General features: G+C 49.3%; 1 pseudogene; it reads left to right on the plus strand.

Annotated features, from left to right (window-relative positions):
* The first annotated feature begins 11,677 nt into the window (after positions 1 to 11,677).
* On the plus strand, positions 11,678 to 12,415 carry LOC122484746 (annotated as a pseudogene).
* The last annotated feature ends 5,574 nt before the right edge of the window (positions 12,416 to 17,989 follow it).

Genomic DNA, 17,989 nt, shown 5'->3' on the forward strand with positions numbered 1-17,989 from the left:
GGGGCTCAAAGGCTCGAAATCATGAACCGAGAGGCCATGACCTGAGCCGACTTCCAAGTCGGACGTTCAACCAACCGAGCCACCCAGGCGCCCCTGTGTAGTTCACTTTCTAAATTTTTTTTAATGTTTATTTATTTTTGAGAGAGAGAGACACAGAGCGTGAGCAGGGGAGGGGCAGAGAGAGGAGGAGACACAGAATCCGAAGCAGGCTCCAGGCTCTGAGCAAGAAAGCAGGCTCGAACCCACGAACTGTGAGATCATGACCTGAGCCGAAGTCGGACGCTCAACCGACTGAGCCACCCGGGCGCCCCTGTAGTTTGCTTTTTAAAAAAATTTTTTTTCAACGTTTATTTATTTTTGGGACAGAGAGAGACAGAGCATGAACGGGGGAGGGGCAGAGAGAGAGGGAGACACAGAATCGGAAACAGGCTCCAGGCTCTGAGCCATCAGCCCAGAGCCCGACGCGGGGCTCGAACTCGCGGGGCTCGAACTCACGGACCGCGAGATCGTGACCTGGCTGAAGTCGGACGCTTAACCGACTGCGCCACCCAGGCGCCCCTGTAGTTTGCTTTTTAAAGACAAATCCTTAACATTCCTGATCATCTGTAGAGCTGCGAGTCCATTTGACCCCCTATTCCCCCAACTGCTTCATCCACACCCACCCAATGCAGGGCAGCTGGGTCCCACGGAGGGATGAGAAAAGATACAGCTTCTGAACAGAAACAAAGACCCTGAGGCCCCCCAGTGAGCCAGAGGGCAGATGGCATTGACCCCATGAGATCCTCTGCCCCATCTGCAGGGAAGAGAGGTGCCCCCCCCACCCCAATCATCTCCAAGGCAGAGTCTCCCGGGGTAAGGAAAAGGCTGGAGAAGCCATCACCTGTGATCAGGGGCAGAGCAACACAGGCATTATTTCTCTAGCCGAGAGACGAGAGCTGCTCCTGTAAGTTGGCACGGTGCCTGGGCACAACCAATATGCCAGCTGCCTCCACCTGAGATGCCTCAGGTGCTACCCCACCCCCACTCTCATTCCTCAACAGGTAACTTCCCTCTGGCCCTCCTCCCCTGCATCTCTGGCACTGCTCTTGGTGGGGAAGGGACCGCTGGCATGTTTGAGGGCGCAAACGGCAGTTTAACCGCCCACCTTGCCCTTCTCACACACTGCACGCAGCCCCCTTGCCTGTTTCCGGGAAGCTGCAGGAGGGAGGTTATGGGGGAGCACGCTAGAGGTGAGGATTCTCAGCCTCTCTTGCCCCAAGGCACAATCAGAACGGGGAGTACACCTGCACAAACATCTGGGCGGAAAGAGGGAGATGGGACCAGGGGTGGGCAGAGAGGGGCAAGTGGGCCTCTAGGGAAAGGCACAGGGAAAAGGATGATGTGGAAATCACGGCTGCAATATGCTGGACTGCTCGTTCGGCCACCGTGGAACCCCCATCCCTGATCCTAGAGAAAGCCCCCTGCCAGCGGGGCTATTGTCCAACCAGGGCATGTCAGGGTCCCCCCACCCGGTTTGGACCATCCACACTCCATCAACGGTGGCCTGCAGGCAGTGAGGGAACTGTGATATGACCCTGTTCTGGAGAAAGAGTGACCAGGGGCAGTGACCTGGCGTCCGGTGGAGAAGCTGGCATGGGAAGGGGACGGGAGGAGGAGGAGGGCCTTCCCTCTGCCCCAGGCCTGCGCCCTTCGGACCACAGCCTAGCGCCTGAGAGCCCCTAAATGTCACCTCTCGCATTCCTGGCCCTCCCATTCCCCCTCCCACCCTATAGGAGAGGAGTGAATAGCAGGTTTCAAAAGACTGTCCTTCAGTCCCTGTGGTCCCCCTCTCCAGCTTCTTATTGTAATGAATGCTAATGACGCTCCATAATTGATGCCCTCATTAGCACATCAAACCCACTTTCGGAAGAATGGAGAGAGAATGTGGGAGGGGGGTCCTCTGGGGTCCTGACTGCAGCCACCTCAAGCCAAAGAAGAGAAGCCTACATGTCCCTCTGATTGGCAGTTTTCTGAGCACCAGTCTCTGTCTTCCCTGTCAGAGGGCCGACAGGGGCCCTGTCTCTGCCATCAGACTGGAGCGCGGAGTCCCCCTCATTAACTAGGGCTCCCCCTCCGGGTCGGCAGTGGTTCTTACACTGAAGTGAGGATCAGAATCCCTGGAGGGCTGCTAGGGCCCATTCCTGAAGTTTCTGATTCAGTAACTTTGAAGAAGGGCCTGGGAATTCGCATTTCTAACAAGTTTCCAAGAGCGGCTGCTGCTGGTCTGGGCCCCACTTTGAGAACCAATGGGGCGGGCTCGGGGGGGGGGGGGGGCGGGTGGAGGGGACTATCCTCTGGTTTTCCCAGCTTACGGCTTTGCCTGCTAATGCAGCTTCACTGGCAAGTCACCAGTGGACCCAGGTGGGCCACAAGCCCCACTCCTGCAGGACCACACCCAGCGTGGCTTTGAGGCTTTAGATTTCACCATCTGACCTACATGCCTCGGTCGAAACGGAAGGACACCCTCCCACGCCCCCACTCCAGCCAGCAGCCTCCCAGACCTGCCGACTAGCCTTATAAGCCTAGGGGGGGGGCGGGGGGGGGGGAAGGACGCAGGTATCATCCTGACCTATTTTACCCATGCTGGCACCCCGGAAGCCAGCTCCCTGCCTTCCAAGGTTAGAGCAACCACCTGTTTAATCGTGCAAGTAGGCGGAACCCTCTCACACGTTGCTGGTGGGAAGGAAAAATCGTTCAGCCACTATGGAAAACAGTATGGCAATTCCTCAGAGAGTTAAACACAGAACTACCACACGGCCCAACAGCCTAATGGTCCTTCAATGGATGAACGGCTACACAATGTGTGACCTATTCCTGCAACGGAATACTATCCATCCCTAGAAGGGGGTGAGGCGCTAAGACCGGCCTCAAGGTGGACGGCCCCTGAACACGGGCTAAGGGAAAGAAGCCAGATAGATACACACGGCCACATATCGCATGATTCTGTCTGTGTGAAATATTCAGAGTAGGCACGTCCATAGAGATTTGGTTGGAGGAGGAGGAAGGCGCGGAGAGCAACGGCTTGATGAGTATGTGGTTTCCTTTGGGGGTGAGGAAATGTTTCAGAGCTCAGTGGAGGTGACGGTTGCACAACAGGCCGAATGCGCTAAATGCTACCGAATTCCACCTCAAAAAAAAAAAAAAAAAAAAGGTAATAATGGAAGTAGGGATCTTCCAGGGAGTTCGTTCCATCTACCCACCTGCAGCGTCTACCTTTGCTGGAAACAGGAGCTGGTGCCCCCATGAGTCCTGGCCTTTCCTGACGCCCCGGGCCCCTGACGCCTCAGAAGATGTTTGCAGGACCCCAGGATGCTGTTTTCTGGACCCAGACTGCATCCCTGAAGCCTCCTCCTCTGCCCGGCCCCCACCCCAAGAGAGGCTGGCTCCCTTTCAGGATCTTGCTTGCCCGACAGGCAGCACGATCTCACGGTTGGGTCCTGAAGAGCTACCTTCCCATATTAACGTGCCAGTGCCTTCCGCCCGAAGCCGTAGACCCACCCCTCCCTGACCTTCTTGCTCCAAACACAGTTTTATTTTATTTTATTTTATTTTTTAACATTTTATTTATTTTTGAGACAAGGAGAGACAGAACATGAACAGGGGAGGGTCAGAGAGAGGGAGACACAGAATCTGAAACAGGCTCCAGGCTCTGAGCTGTCAGCACAGAGCCCGACGCGGGGCTCGAACTCACGGACCGCGAGATCATGACCTGAGCCGAAGGTGGCCGCTTAACCGACTGAGCCACCCAGGCGCCAAACACAGTTTTAAAAGCTGTCTGGTTTTCCTTCCCATTGATGATTTTAATCACCCTCTAAATGGGCCCCCTGCTCTTCGGAACCTCCTCCAATCTTCTCTCCACTGCGAGACCCCGGGGCGGGCTGCTCTGGGTGGTGGTGAGGTAGGGAGGGGTCCCAGGATGAATCAGGCACATTTTCTGCCCCACTAGAGCTTTCCACTCAAAGGCCTTCAGTGATGACCCCCTACACAGGGGATTGTGTCCTTTGAGGACCTTAACCGTCGAGGTCCTGACAAAAGTTCTGTGCCCTCTCCCTGGAGAAATGAATATACACGCCCATCCACCAAAAAAAAAAAAAAAAAAAAAAAAAAATCTGTGGCCCTGACCTCTGTAGCCCCTCCAAGGACCCCAGGGCAAGGTACTCAAAGTGTTGGCCACAGACCAGTGTGGCTCCTGGTTCACAAGAGGAGTACAGAAATAGAGAATAAGTGTGGAGAAACATTTACAGGGATTTGACATTCCCACAACATCCTAGCACAGGATCATTTTTGCTATATATTTTTTCTTTTTATTTTTTTCTTTTTAATTTTTTTAAATGTTTATTTATATCTTTTAATTTTTTAAATGTTTATTTATTTTTGAGAGACAGAGGGAGACAGAGTGTGAGCGGGGGAGGGTCAGTGAGAGAGAGAAAAACACAGAATCTGAAGAGGCTCCAGGCTCTGAGCTGTCAGCACAGAGCCTGACACGGGGCTCAAACTCACAAGCCTTGAGATCATGACCTGAGCCGAAGTCGGATGCTTAACCGACTGAGCCACCCAGGCACCTCTAATGTTTAGTTTTGAGAGGAGGCAGAACATGAGTGGGGGTGGGGGCAGAGAGAGAGAGGGAGACACAGAATCCGAAGCAGGCTCCAGGCTCCAAGCTGTCAGCACAGAGCCTGATGTGGGGCTCGAACCCACGAACCATGAGATCATGACTGGAACTGAAAAGTCAGAAGCTTCACCCACTGAGCCACCCAGGCGCCCTTTCACTATATGTTTTTAAATGTGGGTTCACAGTCCATTGGAAATTGAATGACAACAATAAAAAGGTCTTTCACCCTCAGAGAGTTCGAGAAGCACTGCCCTAAGGATCCATTAACCTCAGGGGAGAATACCTGACATACTCAATAAATGTCCTAGCTTGGCATTCGAGGCCCTAAGATCTGTCCCCTAAATCTTTCCAGCCTTATCTCTGGCTACCTCCCGCAATACCACACACACACACACACACACACACACACGTGTTTGCGTGTGTGCACGCGTGCTCTGTATCTTCCCTTCGCACGCCAGCCTTTGCCCATACTGTCCCCACCAAGGGCGATCTTTCCTTCTTCTGCACCTGTTGACACCCGATTCCCAATTCTAGTGGCTCAAATTCCATTTCCTCAGCGTAAAGCCTTCCCGACCCCTGCCCTCCTCACGTGCAAACGCATTCTAGCTGCAGTTTCCTCTGCCCTGGGCTTTCATAACCCACTTAGCTTCATTTGGGGCCGTCCATCTCCTCCCCGCAGGCAGAGCTTCGGTCCCCTTGGTCTCTTCTGTCTTCTCCACCCTCCAGAGTGTCCGCGCTGCGTGGATTCTGGGAAGTCTACTGTCCCGACCCTTCTGGGTCTCTCCTGTGGCTACTCGCCCACGTCTACCTCTTCTATGCCAGGCCTTCTGGGCTTCACCCTCCGTCCCAAGATAGTTCCCAGGTCTCCATACCACTCCCTGCCTTACCCCTGGCTTTACCCTCCTTCTCCGGGGGGGGTTTCTGATCGCGGCAATAACCACTGGGGACCAAAAATTAGTGACATACAAGACTTCCAGGAGTGGAAAAAAGTTAATTTGACTTATTTTTTGAGTAGGAAGTCCTATTTGCAAGTGATACAAAATTCAAAAGGTACAAAAGGAAATAGAGCGGAAAACCAGGTTCCCCACCACGGCCTCTGGCCCCACAGGTACCCAGGTCCAGCAACCAGAAGCAAACACCATTTCCACTTTCTTTGGCCTTTCAGGGCTTGCCCATGTGCTCACCAGCATTTTCTTTGTGTTCTCTTACCCACACGGCAGCAGGGGAGATACACTCAATGATAGAAACCGGACGTTCGGGGCGCCTGGGTGGCGCAGTCGGTTAAGCGTCCGACTTCAGCCAGGTCACGATCTCGCGGTCCGTGAGTTCGAGCCCCGCGTCGGGCTCTGGGCTGATGGCTCAGGGCCTGGAGCCTGTTTCCGATTCTGTGTCTCCCTCTCTCTCTGCCCCTCCCCCGTTCATGCTCTGTCTCTCTCTGTCCCAAAAATAAATAAAACGTTGAAAAAAAAAAATTAAAAAAAAAAAAAAAGAAAAGAAACCGGACGTTGTTTGCACCAGAGCATATAAAGGTGCCCCGTTGGGGCGCCTGGCTGGCTCGGTCGGTGGAGCATTGCGACTCTTGATCTTGGGGTTGTAAGTTCGAGCCCCATGCTGGGTGTAGAGATAACTTAAAAACGAAACCTATAACGAAATAAAATAAAGGTGCCCTGTTGATGGATATTTGGGCCACGTCCGGTGCAAGAGATATCCTGGTAATTATTTCAGTTCACACAATGTGAGCATATCTGTAGAATAAATTCCTAGAAGTGCACTAACTGCAGGAGGGCGTGTGCACTCTAAGTGTTTTAAATATGAACCATTATTTCTGTTCTTGCTCCACTTAATGGATCCATAGCAACCGATCTTTCCCAGTTGACTCACTTATTTCTCTAGTTGTGTGCCAGCTGGGGAAACTGAGGCAGACATTCTCCACCCACCCCCCCCGCCCTGCCCCACCCCCCACCCCCCCCCCTCCACACCCATAGAATCCCAAATTGGACAAGGCACCTGAAAGGAGAAAGAAATCCAGCCTCATCAGAGTTAGGAAATGTCCCAAGGACCCTCCTGTCCACCGCGAGAGACAGAGAAGGATGATGCGTCCATCGTGAAAAGGCAGGAACTGAAACAACGATCACTTTGGGGGTGAAGGAGGAGACAAGCCAGAACCCTCCAGGCGTTTGTTCCATGTCAGAAAGAGAGACTGAGATCAGCTCTGAGTGTGAACTTCCTGCCAGTTGCAAGAGGGGTGATGAGGGCCTGGCAGCAGGCCGGACTGTGGGTGACTTCCTACTCAGAGAGCATTAAACCAGCATTAAGGGTGGTGGCCCGGCCAGGCCTGCTGGGAGGCAGAGGGCTGGAGCTGGTGACCTGCGTGCAAGGGCACAGCCCCACCTGGGTGAGAAGCCTGGAAGCTGGACCAAAAAGTCAGGGTCCAGAGCTTTGCGGTCTTCGTGGCAACCCCGTAACCGAGCCAAGGAGGAAAGCAAGGATCAGGTCACGAGGAGCCCATTTTGCAGATGAGGAAACCAAAGCCCAGAGAAGTGAAGACACTTGCCCGAGGCTTCACAGGTGAAGCAGGGCTGGAACCCAAGCCTTCAGCCCCCAAGTCCAATGACATGACCTCCACTGCCTTCCTGGGGCTGGAGGATTCCCACGACAGGACCCGGCCTTGGTTCCTTCACCAACTTCCGCCAGACCCCTCACACCCCCACGCCACCCTCCCCACCAACACCTCCAGTGCGCAGCTGCAGAGCAGGGTTGGGGGGGACTGCTGGGTGAGGCTGCAAATCCCTCTCCTGTCTAACAACTGAGCTGAGAGAGGAAGACAGAGGTGGGAAGAGGTCCCAAACTCCCATCTCACGTGTCCTCGCCCGTCTCAGTCCCAGACTCTCTCGTGATAGGAAAGTAGGCCAGTTTGGAATATGTCACGGATATTTTCGACATTCCCATCTGTACTATAGCTTTGCCTAGAGCCAAGGGGGGCGGAGCCAGAACCTCCGTGCCGGATGAGGGGTACACCTGCTACCTCTGGGGCTCAGAGCCTAGATGGGGGCTGGGAACGTTTGCACAGGGGACCCTGAAGGGCCCTGAGCACGTGTCCAGACGCCTGGACAGGATGGGACAAGAGACCAGCCACATCTGCCCTCTTCCCAGAGGAGCAGGAGCAGAACAGCTGTGATTTGTGGACACCATCCCACTGCCCCGGGAGCATTGTGCCTGGCTAGCCTGGGGGTGGAGCACTGAGGAGGGAGCAGTTAGTCCTGCAGGGAAGGGGCTCTGGGAGAGCATTAGTTAGGGGAGAGACGACTGATATCTGAGTTGGGCCTTGAAAGGCGAGCAAAACTTTTGCTGGCGCGGAGGGTGTTCCCAGCCAAGGGGTATGCTGGGGGGGGGGGGGGGGGGCGGTGCTGCAGTCACTGTGGCTGGGAGGTCGAGGGCTGACCAGGGCAGCAAGAGAGGCTGGGCAGAGGGGTACTAGCATTGGAGAAGGAGTGTTATGGTGAATGCCCAGCTAGGAAGGTCGGGGGGCGCCTGCAGGTGCCCAGGGAGGCTTTTAACTTACACGATTCAGAAAGAACATGTCGCTGTGGGCAGGGACAAATCACCCTGGGAAGGGCGGAGGTGCAGAGGACGAGTGAGACTTCTGTTTGAGCCACCAGCCACCCTGACCAAGTCATTCTCCAGTTTGCTGGCAGGGGCACCTCTCCTGACTGCAGGAGGGGAAACCAACCTGAGAAAGGAATTCCCTGCAGAAGTTAGCGATCCGCTAGCTTAAAGAGGTAAAGGTTGGGGTGGGGGTTGCTCATCAAGGGATTCTCCTGGCAAGGCTGGTGGAGGAGACATCTGGACACCGTGTTCACGAATCACCTCCTATGGGCACTTTGCAACATTCCCTCGCTTGACCCTTTCCGCAAGCCCAAGAGGTAGGTATGCTTTGCGCCTTTTTATCAACGTGGAAACTGAAGTCTGGGTTTCAGGGGTAAAGAGGCAAAGGGAAGCATAAGTCCCTTCCCTAAGGTCCCACAGCTTGTAAGTGCGATAAGAATCCAGGTCTGTCTGTCCCCCAGAGCCCACCCCTTCTTCTGTCACTACCTCCCGGAAAAAAGCCAAGGGTCCCTCTCAAAGAAATGACTCCGGCTCCAACCTGCACCCCTCTCTCAGTCTCCATCTTGGACCAGGCTACAGGGCCCACAGCAAGCCCACGAGATAGCCACTCTCAGATCAGAAAACGGAGCCTCAGAGAAGTTGAATGACTCGCCAAGGAGCAAGTGTCTCTCCCCCCACTCCTTCTGCCCCTCCCCCCCAAATAAACATTGAAAAAAAAAAAAAAAGAAAAGAAAAGAAACCAGTCCCCGCTCCCCCAGATGAGGGTTTAGAGGAGATTGGGCTATCGGCACAGGGAAAGTCTCCAGTCGCACCCACTAAGTCCTACCTACTGGCTGTAGGAACTTGGGCAAGTCGCTGATGTTCTCTGCATCTGGAAGAACGTTGAGCTGCTTTGCGGAGTAGCCCGCCGTGTATTAGGACTGCCAGCCTCCCAGGTGGGCGACCCCCCCCCCCCCCCCGCTCCAACCGGGGTGACTCCAGTGAAGCCCCTTCCTCCCCTGCTCGTGGTGGCTGGTGATCGGTGCACACTTCGCTTCCTGTTTCCTCCCTTCCCAGGACCTACAGCCTCTGCTCCTTGTTCGGTTGCAGACTGGGGGCTGCCCAGCCTCCCGACCCGGTCCAGCTCTGGATCTGAGGCAAGAATCTCCGGGGTTATAAGAGCCCTGAGGTTCAGGGAACACGTTCAAGGCCCTTATGCAGCCCTGAGGAGGAGGGACCCAGCTCTTCGCTTTCAAGGGGATGGACAGATTCGTCTGTCAGGCTTCGGGCCAAAATCAGGAAACTCCTACCGAGGGACAGGAAAAGCAGAGTCTGACCCTAGGAATTCAAAATAATCATAGTCGGAGCCATTCTTAAGTACTTGGGATATTATTTTACTCAATTTAATCCTCTGTGTGTGTAAAATCCCATTTTATTTTATTTTTTTTTAATTTATTTATTTACTTTGAGAGAGAGAGAGCAGGGAAAGGGCAGAGAGAGAGGGAAAGGGAGGATCCCAAGCAGGCTCCGCGCTGTCAGCACAGAGCCCAGCGCGGGGGCTCAAACTCACGAACCGTGAGATCACGACCTGAGACAAAACCAAGAGACGGACGTTCAACTGACTGAACCACCCAGGCTCAGTCTAAAATCCCATTTTAGAGTTGATAAAACTGAGGCTCAGAAAAGCAAAATGACTTGCCCAAGGAATCCAAGTCCGCGCCTCTTCTCTACCTGCAGGCCACAGGCCACACCTTGCCCTCCAGCCACTGGGCTGCAGGCCAGGGCTAAACTCCAATCCCCAAGTGTAACCAGAGGTAGAGGAACTGGCCCAAAACCTGGGGGGAACGACTCTTGCACCTCCCTGGGTCGTTGCTGCTTTTGTGACCCCTTCTTGGGAAGGCGCCAAGGGTCAGGAGATAAGAGTCAGGTCCTTCCTAGCTCCCCATTGCTGCTTCCAGAACATCACTCCGTTACTTTTTTTTTTTAATTTTTAAAAACGCCTATTTATTTTTGAGAGACAGAGCACAAGTCAGGGAGGGGCCAAGAGAGAGGGAGACACAGAATCTGAAGCAGGCTCCAGGCTCTGAGCTGTCAGCTCGGAGCCCGACGTGGGGCTTGAACTCATGGACTGCGAGATCTTGTCCTGAGCTGAAGTCGGATGCTTCACTGACTGAGACACCCGGACGCCCCTCTGTCACTTTCTTGCAAAAGCCCCTGCTCCATCCACCTCTGCCACTCTCCCTCATGACTGTTGTCCACTGACCTCCCAGCCCTGCTTCGCATTTGTTGAAACCTCTTCGCATCCCAATTCCTAATGCACCCTGGGTAACTCTAAAAGTCCCAGCATCTCCATTCTACAACCTTTGTATGCCAACTCACGTTCTCCTCTGCCCACACCCTTGTTCCCATCCTGGACACTGTCACCACCTATACGTGCTCCCATTTTCCGTTCTGAACTCACCTTCTGCTCCTTTGGTTCAACTCTTCTTCAGACAACTGTTTTTCAATCCCCAGTCAACTGACCCTGAGATGATTTTCCCGTCTGTCAGCCCCCTTCTGTCTCCATTCTCTTCTCTTCTTCAGCCCAGGGTCTCTGCTTTATCAGATCATCTTAACTTCTTACCCTCTGTCTTTTGTGGTCACACCTGCCTGGCAAAACCCTAACACTGTACCTCCGATTCAAGAAGGCTCCTTTAGCACATCTGTTTACCACTCCATCCTCAAAAACCCCTTTAAAAGAGAAAAAATATCCTAGAGTTTTAAAGCATATTAGACTATACTGATGGCAAACTCCGACAGAGAAGAGGAATCCATGATGCCATAGAGGGAGTCCCTAAAAGTGTGAATTTTTGTAGAAGAACTGTAGATTTCCTATTAATGTCAGGAGCAAGGCAAGTATGTGACTCTCATTATCCCTATTCAACATTGTACTGAGGTTCTAGCCAGGGCACTAAGGCAAGGGTAAAGGGGCATCCAGAACTGAAAGGAAGAGGTAACACTGTCTTTATTCGAAGATGGCACGGATTTTCATGTGGAAAATCTGATGGAACCTAAAAAATAGCTATTAGAACTAACGTGTTTGTTTAGCAAGATTATAAGATCAAGATATACAATGAATTATATTTCTAAAAATATGAACTACTTAGGGGCGCCTGGGTGGCTCAGTCAGTTAAGCATCTGACTCTTGATTTCGGCTCAGGTCATGATCCCATGGCTTGTGAGAGTCCGCTTGGGATTCTCTCTCTCCCTCTCTCTCTCTGCCCCTCCCCTACTCACATGTGCCCACTCTCTCTCTCTCTCTCTCTTTCTCAAAATAAATAAATCAACTTTAAAAATATGAATTCCTTAGGGGAAAGACTGACAAAGAATGTATAAGACCTGCACACTGGAAACTACAAAACATTGCTTAGAGACCTCAGTAAATGAGGAGCTATACTATGCTCATGGATCAGCAGATTCAATAGTCAAGATCACTTCTCCCCAAACTGATCTATAAATTCAACACAATCCCAGTCAAATTGCCAGCAGCTTTTTTTGGGTAGAAATTGAAAAGCTGATTCTAAAATTCTTGTGGAAATTCCATGGACTTAGAATAGCCAAAATAACTTTGCAAAAGAAGGTGGGGGCAGGTAGCTGGAAGGCCCTATCCCCTGGCTGTCAGCACTGAGGCCACATATGGCTAGAGTTACTGCAAAAGACGTGAACCTTCAGGGGTTCTTCAGAGCTCCAGCAGCCTTTCTCAAAAAGTTTGGGAGGCTGAAGCTTCCTAAATGGGCAGACACTGTCAAGCTGCCCAAGCATCAAGAGCTTGCTCCTTATGATAAGAACTGGTTCCACACATGAGCATTTCCACAGAGTATCTCTCTGGCTGCACCAAGTTGGATCCATGACCAAGATCTATGGGGGCCGACCGAGAAACAGCGTCATGCCCAGCCACTTCAGCTAAGGCTCCAAGAATGTGGCCCACGGCATCCTTCAAGCCCTGGAGGGGCTGAAAATGGTGGAGAAGGACCAAGATGGGGGCCACGAACTAACACCTCAGGGACAGAGAGATCTGGGCAGAATCTTCAGACAGTTGGCAACGGCAAACAAGAAGCACTAGAACAGGGGTGCCTGGGTGGCTCCGTCAGTTAAGCAACCGCCTCTTGATTGAGGCTCAGGTCATGATCTCTCACGGTTCGTGGGATCAAGCCCCACGTTGGACTCTCCACTGAGGGCATGGAGCCTGCTTAGGATCTTCTTTCTTCTCTCTCTCTGCCTCTTCCCCTGCTCGTGTACTCTCTCTCCCTCAAAATAAGAAAGAAGAAGACGAAGCATTAGAACAAATTCTGGGTTAGTAAGTTGCTTTGTCTGTGGAAGGAAAAAAAAACCACCAAGCTGACGGACTTACACTACTTAATTTCAAGACTGTTAAAAGCTACAGTAATCAAGATAGAGCCCTGTTGAGGGGCGCCTGGGTAGCTCAGTCGGTTAAGCGTCTGACTTCAGTTCAGGTCATGATCTCACAGTTCGTGGGTTCGAGCCTGCATCAGGTCCATCAATATGGTCTTTGATTTTCAACAAAGATGCAAAGGCAGTCTCGTGGGAAAAGGATAGTCTTTTCATTTGTTGAAATGAATATCTATGTTCCAAATAAAACAAAATAACTCACACCACTGTACAAAAATTAACATGAAGTGGATACTAAACCTAAACAGAAGCCCAAAAGTATAACATTTCTAGCAGAAAACATATAGGAGAAAATCTTTGTGACCTTGGGTTAGGCAAAGATTTCTGAGATAACAACACCATAAAAAAAATTGAAGGGGCGCCTGGGTGGCGCAGTCGGTTAAGCGTCCGACTTCAGCCAGGTCACGATCTCGCGGTCCCTGAGTTCGAGCCCCGCGTCAGGCTCTGGGCTGATGGCTCAGAGCCTGGTGCCTGTTTCCGATTCTGTGTCTCCCTCTCTCTCTTACCCTCCCCCGTTCATGCTCTGTCTCTCTCTGTCCCAAAAATAAATAAACGTTGAAAAAAAAATTTTTTAAAAATTGAAATATTGGATTTCATCAGTACTAAGGATTTTTGCTGTATCAAAGATACTGTTTAAAGAACAAAAAGAAGATGGGGCGCCTGGGTGGTTCAGTTAGTTAAGCGTCTGACTTTGGCTCAGATCATGATCTCACAGTTCGTGAGCTCGAGAGCCCCGCATCAGGTTGCATCGGGCACTGTGCTGACAGCTCAGAGCCTGGAGCCTACTTTGGATTCTGTGTCTCCCTCTCTCTCTTCCCCTCCCCCGCTCATGCTCTGTCTCTCTCAAAAATGAATAAATGTTAAAAAAATTTTAAAAAACAAAAACAAAAAGAAGAGCTACAGACTGGGAGAGAATATTTGCCTAGCATATATATCATAAAAGACTCTTACCCAGAACATACAAAGAACTCTCAAAACTCAATAAGAAAACAAACAACCCAGGTTTTTAAATGGGCAAAAGCTTTGAACTGACGCTTAAACAAGGGAGGCAAATACGCATACGGGAAGATCCTCATTATCAGTCATTAGGGAAATGCCACTTAAAACTACAATGAGGGGCACCTGGGTGGCTCAGTTGGTTAAGCATCTGGCTCCTGATTTTGGCCGAGGTCATTATCTCACAGTTCGTGGGTTCGAGCCACACATCAGGCTCTGTTCTGATGGCGGGGAGGCTGCTTGGGATTCTCTGTCTCTCTAGCTCCCTGCCCCTCCCCCACTCGCTCCCCATCTCTCTCTCTCAAAATAATTAAATAAAGATTTAAAAAAAACAAAGAGAGGGGCGCCTGGGTGGCGCAGTCGGTTAAGCGTCCGACTTCAGCCAGGTCACGATCTCGCGGTCCGTGAGTTCGAGCCCCGTGTCGGGCTCTGGGCTGATGGCTCAGAGCCTGGAGCCTGTTTCCGATTCTGTGTCTCCCTCTCTCTCTCTGCCCCTCCCCCATTCATGCTCTGTCTCTCTCTGTCTCAAAAATAAATAAAACGTTGAAAAAAAAAATTTTTTTAAATAAAAAAAAAAAACAAAGAGAAAGGAAACAATATTAGCTAAACAAATTTTCTTTAATGATAATACCAAGTGTTGGTGAGAATGTGGACAAGTGGAGTTTTCATACACTGCTGGTGGAAATGGAAAATGGCACAACCACTTTGGAAATCAGTACCTTCATTTTTTTAACGTTTATTTATTTTTGAGAGAAAGAGACAGAGCATGTGTATTTTAAATATGTGTACTTGGGGCGCCTGGGTGGCGCAGTCGGTTAGGCGTCCGACTTCAGCCAGGTCACGATCTCGGGGTCTGTGAGTTTGAGCCCCGCGTCGGGCTCTGGGCTGATGGCTCAGAGCCTGGAGCCTGTTTCCGATTCTGTGACTCCCTCTCTCTCTGCCCCTCCCCCGTTCATGCTCTGTCTCTCTCTGTCCCAAAAATAAATAAACGTCGAAAAAAAAAAATTAAATATGTGTACTTTACGTATTGTCAATTATTCTTCAATAGAGCTATAAAAGTAAATAAAAAGAAGCAATAATCAAATACAACAGTAGAGTTCATCTGAAAAAAATGAGATATAGATACTGGGAAAAGCAAAATCATCTCTACATGCAGATATATTATTATCTACTCAGAAAAGTCAAAGATTCCGCTGAAACCTTATAAATCTTATAAGCAAGTTCAGTAAAATGGCTAGTTAAAAGAAAAATGTAGAAAAATCAATAGTTTTCTTTTCTACCAACAAAAACCAATTCTAAAATGTTTTTTAAAATGATTTTATTTATAACAGCAATTATAGCCATGAAATACATAGGAATAAATTTTGCCAGGGACGTACTAGAAGACCTGAATAAATGGAGAGATGTATGCCATTTTCTCACAATGGTAGAATACTTTGGCAAGGCTGTCAATTTCCTCCAAATTACTCTATAAATCCAGTGCAACTTGAGTTTGAAATTCTAACAGAGTTCTTTAACTGAAACTAAAAAAGATAATTCTAAAATTCATCTGCAAGAGTAAATGGGTACCAAGAGAAAAAAATGATTTAAAAAATAAGGATAATGGGCTGAGTGGGAATTGCTTACATTACCACTAATCCAAATGTACCATAAAATATTTGGTATTATAGTAAGAATAGGATTTGTCTTCACACATATTAGATACTTCACAAACATTTGTAAAATGATCAAGTAAATCAATAAGCTAACAGATCAATAGAACAAATCGTCCAGAAGCAATATCAAAAACCTTTTTCATATAGTGAATATTGTAATAAAAAGTTTATCATGGGGGCGCCTGGGTGGCGCAGTCGGTTAAGCGTCCGACTTCAGCCAGGTCACGATCTCGCCGTCCGGGAGTTCGAGCCCCGCGTCAGGCTCTGGGCTGATGGCTCAGAGCCTGGAGCCCGTTTCTGATTCTGTGTCTCCCTCTCTCTCTGCCCCTCCCCCGTTCATGCTCTGTCTCTCTCTGTCCCAAAAATAAATAAACGTTGAAAAAAAAAATTTAGAAAAAAAAAAAGTTTATCATGTATTTCTATTAAATATGTCCTTAATGTCCATGAGCACCTCAAAGTCAACATGTCCCTGATTGACTTCCCCACCTTTCTTCTCTCTCTGAGGCCCCCATCCCTATTCCTGCTCCTCTCCCTACTTCCTGGTTCTGCACAATCACTCAAACAGGAAATGTGGTCACCCTGGATCCCTTTCTCCCCCTCACACTCTCATTCAGTTTTACCTTCTAAGATATCTCTCAGTCTCCACCTCCCACCACAGGGGAATTTAGCACATGATAAAAACAGCATTGCAAACTAGCAAGGAAGGGACACGGTACTGGAATAAATGGCTATCTATCTATGGAAAAAAAATACTTAAATTAAATCCATATATAAAAGGGAATTCCAGATGGATTAAATATCTAAGTGTAAAGAGTTAAACTATGAAACACATGAAAGAAAGGGGCACCTGGCTGGCTCAGTTGGTGGAACATGAGACTCTCGATCTCAAGGTGGTGACTTCAAGCCCCCACATTATGCATAGAGTTTACTAAAAACAAAACAAAACAAAACAAAAACAAAAACAAAAAACACTTGAAAGAAATATACAAGTTGTTGATGAGGATACAAAATGGTACCACAGTTTTGGAGGCAGTTTGTCATTACTCCTCAAAATGAGCTTTGAGAAAGCTACTCTACTTCTAATGGGAATCTATTGTTTCAGCTTGCTCAACAACCATTATCATTTCTTCTAGCAACAGTCCTCTCCCCACCCATGCTCTCTGGAGAACCATTCCTCTCCTACTCTCTGGCATGTGGTTTGGTAGGACTGGCCCTGCCTTCCAGTTCAGCCTTGAAGCATGTGACGTAGGCTTTACCAGTCAGTGTATTCCATCCTCCCTCAAGCAAATTGATTGGTTTAGGGCAGAGTGTAGGATCTAAATGAGGGTCAAATTAGAGACCACATTGTGATTTTTCCAATCTCCCAGAAAAGAAGAGCAGGTGGAATGTGTCTGGAACTTCTTTTTTTTTTTTTTTAATTTTTTTTTAACCTTTATTTATTTTTGAGACAGAGGGAGACAGAGCTGAATGGGGGAGGGTCAGAGAGAGGGAGACACAGAATCTGAAACAGGCTCCAGGCTCTGAGCTGTCAGCACAGAGCCCGACGCGGGGCTCGAACTCACGGACTGCGAGATCATGATCTCAGCCGAAGTTGGAGGCTTAACCGACTGAGCTAGCCAGGCGCCCCTGTGTCTGGAACTTCTAAGGCCATCTTGACTTCACATGGAAGAGTTGATCTGAGAATAAAGCCAAAACAAAGGAAATCAAAGCCATGTATTGGTGAAAGATTGATGAAGACAAAATCTGGGCACCTGAACCTCACTGTGCTTGAAGTCAGCTGCCCCTAGGAATTTAGTTATGTGAGCCAATAAACCCCTCCTGCCTTCTTTTTCCACCGAAGCCAATTTGAACTATCTTTCTATCACTTAAAAAACAGAGCAATTCAAATATTTAATCTATCCTTTAAAATATTTACTCAACTGTTGTTGACGTGAAAAATTTTTCAGAAACCTATGTATAAATGTTATTGTTTTTAATTTTCTTTTTAAGTAGGCTCCACACCCAATGTAGGGCTTGAACTCATGACCCTAAGATCACAAGCCGCATGCTCAGGGTGCCTGGATGGCTCAGTTCGTGGTTAAGCGTCCAAGTCTTGATTTTTGCTCCGGTCATGAGCTCACAGTTCATGAGACTGAGCCCCACATCCAGCTCCATGTATAGAGCCTGCTTGGGATTCTTTCTCTCCCTTCCTCTCTCTGGGCCTCCTCTGCTCATACTCTCTCTCAAAATAAATACATAAACATTAAAAAAAAGAGAGAGAGAGAGACAGAGTCGCATGCTCTCCTGACTGAGTCAGCCAGGTGCCCTTATTCTGTTTTTAATTTTTAAATATATGTCTATGCATATAAAAAGGTCTGGAAGGACACATACACACACACACACACACACATACTATTAACAATCTTAATCCCTAAGAGGGTGGCAATGGAGGCCAAGGGAATGCAGTTTTAACCCTAAATATGGGCTTTATGATTTGAATTTTTCCAAAGAACACAGAATCATTCAATCAACAGATATTTATTAAGTACCTATTTTGATCAACCACTGTTCTAGGCTAGGAGCATAGCATTAAATAAAACAAATAAAACCCTTGCTCTTGTGGTAGCAAAGGGCGGCATTATCTTTTAAATAATATCTTAAAAATTAATCCAAC

This window comes from Prionailurus bengalensis, chromosome E1, assembly GCF_016509475.1.
Source record: "Prionailurus bengalensis isolate Pbe53 chromosome E1, Fcat_Pben_1.1_paternal_pri, whole genome shotgun sequence".
Classification (NCBI taxonomy): Eukaryota; Metazoa; Chordata; class Mammalia; order Carnivora; family Felidae; genus Prionailurus; species Prionailurus bengalensis.